The sequence below is a fragment of the Hippopotamus amphibius genome, chromosome 7 (genome assembly GCF_030028045.1).
Source record: "Hippopotamus amphibius kiboko isolate mHipAmp2 chromosome 7, mHipAmp2.hap2, whole genome shotgun sequence".
In the NCBI taxonomy this organism is placed as follows: domain Eukaryota; kingdom Metazoa; phylum Chordata; class Mammalia; order Artiodactyla; family Hippopotamidae; genus Hippopotamus; species Hippopotamus amphibius.
The window spans coordinates 21,068,136-21,079,892 of NC_080192.1; the positions used below are offsets into that span (position 1 = coordinate 21,068,136).

Genomic DNA, 11,757 nt, shown 5'->3' on the forward strand with positions numbered 1-11,757 from the left:
TTCTTTCTTAAATATTTATGGACGACCGAATAATCATTCATTCATTCAGCAAATGTTTATCAAATACCTACCATGTTCCAAGCACTGTACCAAGTGTGGGAATGTAGCAGCAAAATAAAGAAAATCCCCACCCTTGTGAGGCTCATATTCTGGTCCTATGTACTTAGCTCCAAACTGCAGTAGAGGAAGATACAGTGTGGATCAGTGAGGCATGAAGCAGTCAGAGGCCTCATGAGCGAAATGAAGCTCTGCTAGCCTCAGAGGATGGTACGCTTAAGGTATCCAGAGGGAAGATACAGGGGCACTGAGATGGAAGGGAAAGGAATGTTTATGCAGCAATGAAAAGAGGAGCATTCAGGTGAGTAGAAGGATTTCAAGTTGGAACCAAAGAGTAGACCCAACAAAGGGCCTTGGAAGGAAGCTCAGAAATTTGTATTTGTGGAGTAAGAAACACTGACTAAAAGTTTTGTAACAAGGAAGCAATATGACAAAAGATCTTTTCAAGGAAGATAGGTCTGTTATTGCTTTCAGAATGTGTTTAGTATGAACAGTCTGGAGGCTGGGGGTCAAACAGAGGCTGCTGCAAAAAGCCAGAAGCCTGGGAGTATCCTAGACTCCCCCCTACCCCCACCCCCACCCTTGCATCCAGGGAGTGACCAACTTGCATCAATCCAGTCTCTTTAGCTCTTGGAGTCACGATGTTGGTAGCTGGTTTTCTTAAAAGGCAAACCTGATCACATCACTTCTCTGTTTCACATCCACCAACTGCTTCCATACACCTCACAATATAATCCGAGCTCCCACATGTGGTTCACAAGGCTTTGCGTGGCCTAGCTTAAGCCCACCTGTTCCCACGCCCTCAGAGCTCTGCATTCCAAACTGTGAATGATGTTTCACATTTCCATACCTCAGCATCCGGCCACGCCTTCTACTCAAGGCATGTTTCCCCAAATGTCTGACACCTCCTGTTCTTCTTTTAAGGTCCAGCTACTGTGTTAGCTTCTTAGAGAAGCCTTCCCATGACACTTGGAGAGCCCACCACTCATTCCCAATGAACACCTCCATACACTCATCACACTATGTCTGCAGGTTTGCTTACCAGTTTGTCTTCCTGCTAAAGAGTGAGCTTTTTGACAGCACAATCTGTGTCAAACCATGGGCGTAAACAGTACTTCTATTAGGGTCATCTCATACCTATTTTATTCACCATTTTATTCACCAAAGCTGAGCACATATGGGCAATTAATAAATATTTGTTAAAATTATGGAAGATAGTAGTTAATAAATGTTGAAGGAATGAATGAGTGAACGGGTTGCAAGTATAAGGCATGGCAGGGGAGTTGAACTAAATTTTACCACCACTTAGGGATTCATATTTTTTGACTCACTACCTATTGATTAAAATTTGTAAAGCTAGGCACCTGCAGGAACTCAGTGTATATAATATTTAGTGTCCCCTTTGTGACATGCCTAATGTTGTATAGCTCACAGCCAGACCTTCAGCTGGGGCATCTGTGTTGTTGAAGATGATGATAATATACTTATTATTAAATAACAACTATTCTCAGTTTGTGATTGAAGAAATGGCAGTATCAAGGGACTTAATCACTAACTCAACCTCACCCCACAACTAAAGATCCCACACGCTGCAACAAGGATCCCACATGCCACAACTAAGACCTGGTGCAGCCAAATAAATAAATTAATAAATAAATACTTCTTAAAAAAAAAGAAATAAAATCTCCCAGTTTACTGCCCTCATCCAGAGGCATTTTCCTCCTTAGCTGACATTTCTTTTTTTGTGCACATTCCATCAATATCATTTGCAAGCGAGGTCAAGCCATTTAACTTCAAATAAAGCCAGCCAGAGCATATGACCTTGAGATTTAAAACCACAAAATGAGAACAAAGTGAACAATCATTTTGTGTACTCTTTTCAGATCAAAGGTCATTACATGGGGTGTTCTCCTGCAACTTCAAAAGGAAAGGGAAACATTAAAAGAGCCCAACAAATGATTCGTGTTGGCATGCTCTAAAGCCCTGACTCAGTGCCCAGCTCATAGTAGGTCCTCACTTGAGTAACTGAATGTTCACTCCTATTTTTTGTTATTATGCTCTCATATATGGCTGCTTTTGACAATCGTATTTGTAGGATTCATTATGTTGTTGTATGTAGCAGTAGTTATTACTGTTGTACTATTCAATTTTAAGAATATACTACAATTTATAAATCCACTTGATAAAAAGCTGTCTGTCTCTCCTCCATTGCATTTCCTTTTCACTTTTGTCTCAGATTAATTGGGTGTATTTGTGTGGATCTATTTCTAAATTCTCTGTTCTACTTCATTGCTCTACCATTACCACAGTGTCTTTTTTTAAATTCATATTTTCTACAAATATTTATTGAGCATCTGTTAGGTGCTAAGTACTTTGTTAGGTACTGCAAAGAGAGCAGAGACTCATTTTTTCTTTTGGGGGGGGGTTGCTTTGTTTTCTTAGATTCCATCTATAAGAGAGATCAGATAGTATTTGTCTTTCTGTCTGACATATTTCACATATTATAATGCCCTCAAGATTGATCCATGTTGTTGCAAATGGCAAGATTTCCATCTATTTTATGGCTGAATAATATTCCTTAATTATAAATCATATATATACATGGCACTTTCTTTATCCAGTCATCCATTGTTGGGCACTTAGGTTACTTCCATATATTAGCTATGATAAATAATGCTGCTGTGAAAGTTGAGGTGAATATATCTTTTCAAGTTAGTGCTTTCATTTTTTTTTCAGTTATATACCCAGAAATAGAATTGCTGGATAATATGGTAACTCTATTTTTAATTTTTTGAGGAACCTCCATACTGTTTTCCATAGTGGCTACGCCAACTTACATACCCACCAACCATGTACAAGAGTTCCCTTTCCTCCACATTCTGGCCGACACTTATTTCTTGTCTTTTTGATAATAGCCATTCTAACAGGTATGAGATGATATCTCATCGTGATCTTGATTTGCATTTCCCTGATGATTAGTGATGTTGAGCATCTTTTCATGTGTCTGTTGGCCATCTGCATGTCTTCTTTGGAGAAATGTCTATTCAGATCTTCTCATTTTTTAATTGGATTGTTTTTTTGCTATTGAGTTATATGAATTCTTCATATATTTTGGCTGTTAACCCCTTATCAAATATATGATTTGCAAATATTTTCTTCCATTCAATTGGTCGCCTTTTCATTTTGTTAATGGTTTCCTTTGCTGTACAGTTTTTAGTTTGATGTAGTCCCACTTGTTTGTTTTTGTTTTTATTGCTTTTGATTTCCTAATTTCTATTATCAGTATCAAAGATGGCAACTATACAAAAATTAGGAAAAAAGCAACTCTTTATCATGTTCGTAATTTTTATTCTTGAGAATTATTTCACTGTGTCTTGATTTTGTCTGAAGAGAGGCCAAGCATTTCCTTCCTCTCTCTGACATCGTTATAGCTATAAATAAATTACCTTAACTCTTTCTTTTCCTCTGATAACTTTCCTTTTGCTTCCTGAACCAAGGCCACATTCTTGAGCCAGGCCTTCAGACTTTATGCAGCATGGATCCTATTCCCCGCTGTTCCTCTGCAATCACCTTACACTGCAGCCCAGGGACCCCTCTGCTATTTCCATACATGTTCCAGAATATGCTACCTTTGCTCACGCAGATGCCTCCAGCTGGAATACTCTTTTGTACTGGCTGCAGCAGGGGTGGCAGGATTCAGAGCTTCAGCTACAGCTCAAGACAGGCTCCAACAACTTACTGCTGTGTGACTTTGAGTGAGGTACTTGTGCTGGTGGCTCACCTATTTGCTCTCAAACCCACCACCTTCCTTTCCCCTTCAGGCTGAGTTTCCTAGACTCCGGGGTCAGCCAGTGGAAGGCAGCAGTGGGCCACTAGAGGACAGGAGAAGGGGGAAGCTGGAGCGTTCCTCCTCCTCTCAGTGCAGCAGGCAGCATCTCTGGCGGCATCTGCCTCTCCTCCTTGGCTGTAGCTCCCGCCAGACAGGCCTGCTGTGGTTTCAGCTTCCTGAGGTGGGAAGAGAGGGAAGGAGTCCCGAGGATCTCTGCTGAGCCTTGCATCCTGCTATTCCTGAAGCAGTAAGACACACCCTCTGCAATTTTCATTTATGTGAGCCAAGATATTCTCTTTTAAAACTTAAGCCAAAGGGCTTAAGTTTCTCCACCATTAGCAACAAATAGTCTTTATTAATTTAATCCCTCAATTAATTTACCTTCTCACTCATAGAGTAGGTAAAAGAAAAACTATTCTTAAATCACTATAATGCAGGGTAGAAAATGCTGTTTGGTGTAGGAGACAGAAGAGAGGGTGACTCCCATCAGGACCTGTGGGGGTATAGAGCCAAGGCATTTGGCCTCTATGCAAGTTGGAATGGAAGCCCAGGAAGGTTTTTGAGCAGTGGTGTGTCAGGATTCAAGTTGAGCTGCAGGCAGATTACTGTGGACTCAGTGTGTGCCTGCAGGGCCACTGCACAACCCCAGGGGGCTCCATTGACCTAGATTACATCATGAGTGGTGCTCCTAGAGCTGTACAATGTGCAGCCTTGAGCCATGCAGAGAGGCTGAAAGTGTGGTCAGAGCTATTGGGAGGCTATTGTCTTCCAGGAGAGAGGTGAGAAGGCTGTGAACTTGGGCAGTATCACAGGGAGGGGGATGGATTTGAGACATTCTAAAATTATTTGAAAGTTTCAATGTGAGGAGACGAAGCAATGTCAACAGGAATAGGGGAGTCAGGAGGAAGAGACGATTTGGTGGAGATGGAAAGTTTCTTTTTAGGTAAGAGATTTTGAGGTAGTGATGGGAGAAGGCTGATAGCTACTGACAGAGGAAGTGGGACGCAGGGAAATTGGGCTGAAAATAAAGATCTGGAAATCATTTACACAGAACAGGAAGGAAGGAAGGAAGGAAAGGAGGGAGGGAGGGAGCGAAATACATTTTTGTTAGAAGAGGGACAAGGAATGAATGGTCCTTAGGGAGTAGCTACATGGAAAGGGCAGAGAGGGAACACAAGTCAGAACACAGGAGTGAGGGACCAGAGAATCATGAGAAAAATCAGAATTGCTTCATGAGGTCATTCCCACACCCCTCCTCCCTGCCACGGTAATCATTTAAGTGTTTGTCAAGATGTAGCTTTCATCAGCCTGGTCCCCAAGCAACTAGGATGACCAGAGCTCTAGATGGCCCCGATGGATATCTAGCATGACTGAGAAGTAACCTTGTTGCTATAAGCCATGAAGAGTGTTTTCTTTCCTGCAGTAAAGCCTAGCCCACCCTGATCAACATGTGGTGGGCCACTTTGGGATGTGGGAGGAAAAGAAGAGAGAAAATGTGATCAGAGCCTTGAGCATGTTTGTAGGATTAAGGGGGAAAGGCTGGGGAAAAGAGAGAAATTGGATGTAAGGAAGGGTACAGTTGGTTAGCCTTGGCTCTGGAGGAGGCCAAGGGCTATGTTACTCCTGTGCACACCAGTATACCACAGATCAGACACACTGGATACATGGCCAGCACACCTAACTAGGGGACACTTGTGACAGGTGATCTGTGACCAGCACCCTTCTCTGGCCAGTGAATCATTTCTGGAGAAAGCTAAAGAGCTGATGGTCAAGTATTTGCTCAGATGATTGTGTCAGGCCTTCTAATTTAACACACAGAGGAATGGAAGAAACATCTCCTCAGTGCCTCAGTTTTCTCATCTATAAAATGGGGATAGTAACAGAATCCACCTATTAATTTTTAATAAAAATTACATGAGTTACTACATATAAAGCATTTAGAACAGCATCTGGCACAAAGGGAGTTCTATTTAAGTATGATTTTAGAACTCCTTCAGGTTTTAGGATAAAGCTCTAAATATGGTAGTGAAATCTACTAATAGCTTTTTTTTTTTATTCTGCAATCACTTAAACAAGGAAGAATTGTAAGGAACAACAAAGTTCTGCTCTCCAAGGAGGCAAACAGGCAGTGATGAACATACTTAACATCTCTATCAGCTTCAAAACTAGTGTTATTAAATAAAAATCAATCTTAATTTATCTTATATAGCTGTGCCATTTCATCTAATAGGAATTTCTTAGGAAAAAACAAAGACCAGCACAGGTATAAAAGCCCTTGAACACTTTCTAAGAGTCACTGAAAATCTTGTTGGGAAAGAATTTCAGGGATAGAAATGATTCTGGCTGATAAAATACATTCTGGGCATCTCAGATGGTGTCTACAAAACACCAAAACCACGAACAGAAAAAGTCAACCAATCTGTTGTGGTTTTTTAACATGATTCCCAAGCACTGCTTTGACAGTTTTAACAAAGTGATTACATCAATTGCTTGTTTTGACACTGTAGTGTAAGGGCTGGAGTGGCTTCTCTAGGAATTGAGAAGTGAGGGTCTAGAATATTCTCTCCCACTCAGAAATGGGCTTTGGAAGATCCCAGAGTGGGCCAATTCAGGGAAAGCTGGTGAGTCCCCAGGATCTAGGGATAAAACAAACCTTGCTGACTTGAACAGTATTTATACTCATCCTCAGAAACATCCATGTATTTGAGCATTTCCAGCCATCAAGTGCAGATTTAGATTTGGGAGGACCCAGGGGACACATCTATATCATACTGGACTCAATAACCTTGAAAGAAAAGGTCAGCGCTGGAAAGTGAAGGCTCCTTGACGCAAAGAGACCTTCCTAGGTAGCTCAGACCAAATTCAACCCAACTCTGGGCTTGTTTACCAAGGGAACAGGACAAATCAGTCATGCCCAGGCTTTTGAGAAAAACTGGCTATAGCTTCTGCTAAGACAAGTGAACCAAGCTATTCCTTGCATCAGGGTAGCCATGCTCTAGACCACAAGACCTATCTGTTCACCACACTGGTTGATCAAGAGGGATGGGTATATGGAAGGCAGCCTATTCATTGGTTGACCTGTGCAGTGGCCTGGAGCAAAGAATTGCCCAAAACAGAACAATGGTAACAAAGTAAACCAATCAGATTCTCTCTTGAGGCTGAACTGATAAATGGTATCAGGTAGTTTTTGGTTGGTTGGTTGGCTGGTTGGGTTATTTCAGAGAAGATGCAAGAAAACACACAAGCAGGAGCAGAAGCTTGGAGGCTGGCTAGAGCATGTCCCCGGCAGAGCACCAGAGTGAAGGCGGGGAACTCAGGCTGCAGAAGGGAGATGAGATTACCTGTCTCCAGAGCTCCCTATGCTTCTCAACGACTCCCGTTCCAATTTCTGTGAGGCTCGCTGCACAGATATTTGTGGGTTGCTGCCAGAGTCCTATCATCCTTTAGGTTCTGTGTATCCATAAAACAACCCAGTACTAAAGAAAACGGAAGTGAAACTGTTTCTTGTAATCAAAAGAGCTGACCTACCACACCAGGTCTTCCCAGGAGACCTGTGGGTCCCTTGGTGCTACAGGCCAGTCAGGAAGATGCTGCAGAGGCCCAGAAGGTGCTGTTCAGTGAGTCATAGCAGTGCATCCTACAGGACAAGTTTCCTGCCATCTGCTGGGGCAGCAGGAGGAGGCACTGAGATGTCAAATCACAGGGATTGTATGCTCAAAACGGTGTTCCTCTGACATAATTGAGGTGGCTGGAGGGAGACCAGCCTGCCCACAGGCAGCTGGTTTGAGATCCCACCTCCATCTGCGGCACACTTGTGAAGGCCCAGGTGGAGTTTGTGGAGGGGGCAGGGCGGGAATCAATCCCCACTGTCACAGGGAACCTTCTATGGACTTAGAAGAGCCTCCTTGTATTAGAGATGTGTGCTTCTTGATGGCTTATCCAGAGAAAGCTCAGATTTCTTTCTGTTTCCAGTCCCTTGTTTAGGACTTGACTCTTTCTGCTCTATTCTCTGAGTAACAATTGGTGGTGAATGACTCCTGTTCTTGAGGCTCCGATACAAATACCAGTTTTTCACTTTTTTCCTATGGGCTCCTGATCCGAAGCAATATGAGAAGACAGGCTGTTCTCACCAAGGTATCTTATCCCAGAAAAAACTGAGTGGGTTACAGTCAAAAACTACATCATACTTTTTTTTTTTAACCACTTGAATGAAGACTGTCATTTCCTGGAGAGCAGTGACCGGTCTTACCATGGTATCCCTAGCACTTAGCTTAGTGTCTGCCACAGAGGCACTCAAAGAAAAACTGTTTGCTAAATGAGCAAATGAATGAGTTGGTGTTTCACTACCTTGTGGTTGAGTAGATTGTTTTGGAATATCATCAATGCAGGTAATAGAAGGAATCTGCTGGGCTAGACCCAATGCATTTAGGACCCACTGAAGTGGCCAGCAATTGGGGTGATTCACATGGGCCCCTGGGACCACTGCCTTGACTTCACTCTGCTGCTCACAGGTTGGTGTGAATTCCGTAGCTAACAGGGTCTATCGACAAACTCCCTGGCCTGGGTTTCCTCACGTGTTCAATGTGAGGACTGGATTAGGTAGTAGCAGGACCCTTGATAATCTAAGTCTATACATTATGCCCTGAGTATCGTCTCACAACCCCCAAAATAAATATTTTAAAACAAAAACCTGGATAGTAAGCTGGGAAGTTCCTAACATTTTTCTTCTGTAAAAGTGCAGCATTCCGGGGGGAGCCCGCGGCCGGGGGGCGCCGGGGGGAGCAGGGGGCGGGCTCCCAATCCGGTTCCATCCGGTTCTCCCACCGCCCCCGCCGCGGGTCCCAGCGGCTCGGGCGGCGGGAGGAGCGGCAGCGGCCAGACAGCCCAGCTGCGCGAAGGCTCTCGGCGCGCGCGGCCCGCAGGCACCGGGCACGCGCCCGCCCCGCCGCCACCATGCCCAAGAGGAAGCCCAGGAGGAGATCGGCGAGGTTGTCAGCTAAACCGGCTCCCGCAGAAGTGGAGACGAAGCTAAAAAAGGCGGCAGGAAAGGATAACTCTTCAGACAAAAAAGTGCAAACAAAAGGGAAAAGGGGAGCAAAGGGAAAACGGGCCGAAGTGGCTAACCAGGAGACTAAAGAAGACTTACCTGCAGAAAACGGAGAAACTAAAAACGAGGAGAGCCCAGCCTCTGATGGAGGAGGAAAGAAAGAAGCCAAGTGGGATTAATATCACACACCTGGTCCTATCAGTGGTCCCTGTCTCCCTTCTTGTACAATCCAGAGGAATATTTTTATCAACTATTTTGTAAATGCAAGTTTTTTAGTAGCTCTAGAAACATTTTTAAAAATAAGGAGGGAATCCCACCTCATCCCATTCTTTAAGTATAAATGCTTTTTTTTAAGAGGTGAAATCATTTGCTGGTTGTTTATTTTTTGGTACAACCAGAAGATAGTGGGATATTGAATATGGGAGGCTTTGATTGTCTTGGGTGTCAGCTTAACATTCCATAGATGGGGGGTAGCTTTTATATCCTATAATACAAAGCATACTAAACGGCAGTTTGGAGTCAGTTGTGCATTTAATGGCTTGAACACTTTAAATTGCTCCTCTGTTTTTGGTAGAATTGTTTCCTAAAGCAAATTACTCACTCCTTGATCTCGGCTCTCCTGGTCAGAATTTTGTGCACCCTGTAACATCTTTCGTTGTGGTAGTCCAGTTCTTCTAGTAACTTTGTTAATGTGCTGTGAACGATTGACAATTGGAGTGTGTAGTGTATATGATATTAAATTGTGAATTAGTGGGACTTCAGATGTAACAGCATATCAATATTTGAAGATATTGGTACTTGATATCCTGTTAAGGAAAATTTGCCTCCAAATTTTAAGCTGGAAAGTCACTGGAATAACTTCAGAAAAGAATCACAACTACATGATTTTTTAGATTTTTTGGTACCTATGTTAAGAATTGTCTACAAATTGAAATATCTGTGTACTGATCCTCAAAACAACCAATAAAATCTCAGTTATGAAAGAAAAAAAAAAGTGCAGCATTCCCTGTTGTTTAATGTAACAGAAGAAATCCATAACTTCAAGGCCTCCCTTATTACTGCCCTCTTCCCCTCTCCCCTCCAGAAATAAGCACGTCATATCTGCAGGCTTCTTCAAACTCTACCATGAAATTTCCTCAGGAAAAAATCCTCTCACAGTAGGTGGACCAAAAATATTAAACTAGAGGTTCCCTTTGCACAAACTGATGTTTCTTTCCATCGGTAAAAGGATATTTCCTTCCCTCCTTCCTTTTTTACACAAACATTTAGACATTAAACGCAGGCATTAAATGCAGGAGATGCAGTCGTGAACAAGTGAGACATGGAGGTTCCCCCCCACGCCAGGTTTGGTGAGGGATTTAGATAAGTCAATAGAAAAGTAGTGTTAGGTGGCAATGCAGTGACAGACGAATAGTAAGGCAGGAAGTACAGAGGCATCCAACCCAGGCTCGGAGGGTCTGGAAGCTTCTGAGTGATGTTTAAGGAGTGACATGGAGGGTAACTGTGAGGCTGGCGAAGGGCTGGGATGGGGAAAGCAGTGGGTAAAGTCAGAAGAGCACATCTCAGCTCCTGCTAGAGTAGCCTCTTTAGACCATTCTCCCTGCTTAACTTACCCTTTGAACTTCACTGATTTCAAAGGCTGTCATTCTCAGCAGTGTTGTTTTTTTTAATCTTTAAGGAGACCTGGGATTTCCTGAACTTCAAAAATTATTTTTGCCTATGCTTAAGATAAATGGAAACTACCGCAAATTGCTGTTTAAAGGCACTTGCTTCATTTTACCTCAGGGCTTGGGGTTGAAATGAAAAATGTCGCATTCCACTCCTCTTCCAATACACACACAGCACAGCCTGGCCTCTTCTTCCACAGCTGTTTACCGGGGTCCCGAGCTCCTAGCATGGTGCAGTGAATTACTGAAGGGATCTACATGACACAACTTTGTATCACCTTTTTGGGGCTGTGTGAGAGAAATTTAAATCTATTTATTCCTCTTGGAAGAAGCATATGAATCCTGTTCACTCAAAGGACAATAACTTATTTTTAAATGTTTTTTAAAATGGAGATTCTAGGGCCACCTGCAAGTAGTACCTTTTACCAGTACTTAGTTCCATTGCACTAGCAAGAAATTGATTTTAATTGCTAATATAAGTATGTTGTGCTAGCTTTAACTTATTATTTTCTCATTCATTCACCCAGCAAATACTTACAGAGCACCTCTACTTCATCACATTGTCCTGAGGGTTGAATACAATAATTGATTATTCCACGAACAATGCTTTGAACATAGTTAAGGGCTTTATAAATATTAACCTAAAAATGTAAGAATACTCTAATCTCTAAATCTATTCAAGCTTAGAATATTTAGAATAAAGGGTAATTCAAAAACGATTAAATCAAGATTTTTCTCAGAAGAAGTAAAGAAAAAGCAGGATGTGATATTCCCGTGGATTATTAAAAAGAAGCCATCTAAGTCCTATTTTATCACATTAACACAAAAAGCAGATCAAGTTTGTGTAAAAGTATAAATAGGTGAAAATAAATTTATCTTTTAAATAAAATTCAATTAATCCTACTAGGTATTTTTATATTTACTATCGATTATCTTGAGCCTTATTTTCCTCATCTACAAAAAGAGAGTTCATCCATTTATTTATTAACAAATATTTACTGAATGCCTACTATGTGCCAGGCATTGATTTAGGCGTTTGGAGCGAAACAGATGCAATTCCTGTCTTTACGGTGTTTATATTCTAAAGAAGATAATAATACTATCTCACGGTATTGTTCAGAAGCCTGGATGTTAATGTAATTTAAAGTGTTCTGTGA

At 42.1% G+C, this 11,757-nt stretch overlaps 1 pseudogene; it reads left to right on the forward strand.

The window, feature by feature from the left end:
• The first annotated feature begins 2,160 nt into the window (after positions 1 to 2,160).
• Positions 2,161 to 9,520, forward strand: LOC130857593 (uncharacterized; annotated as a pseudogene).
• Positions 9,521 to 11,757: the final 2,237 nt, after the last annotated feature.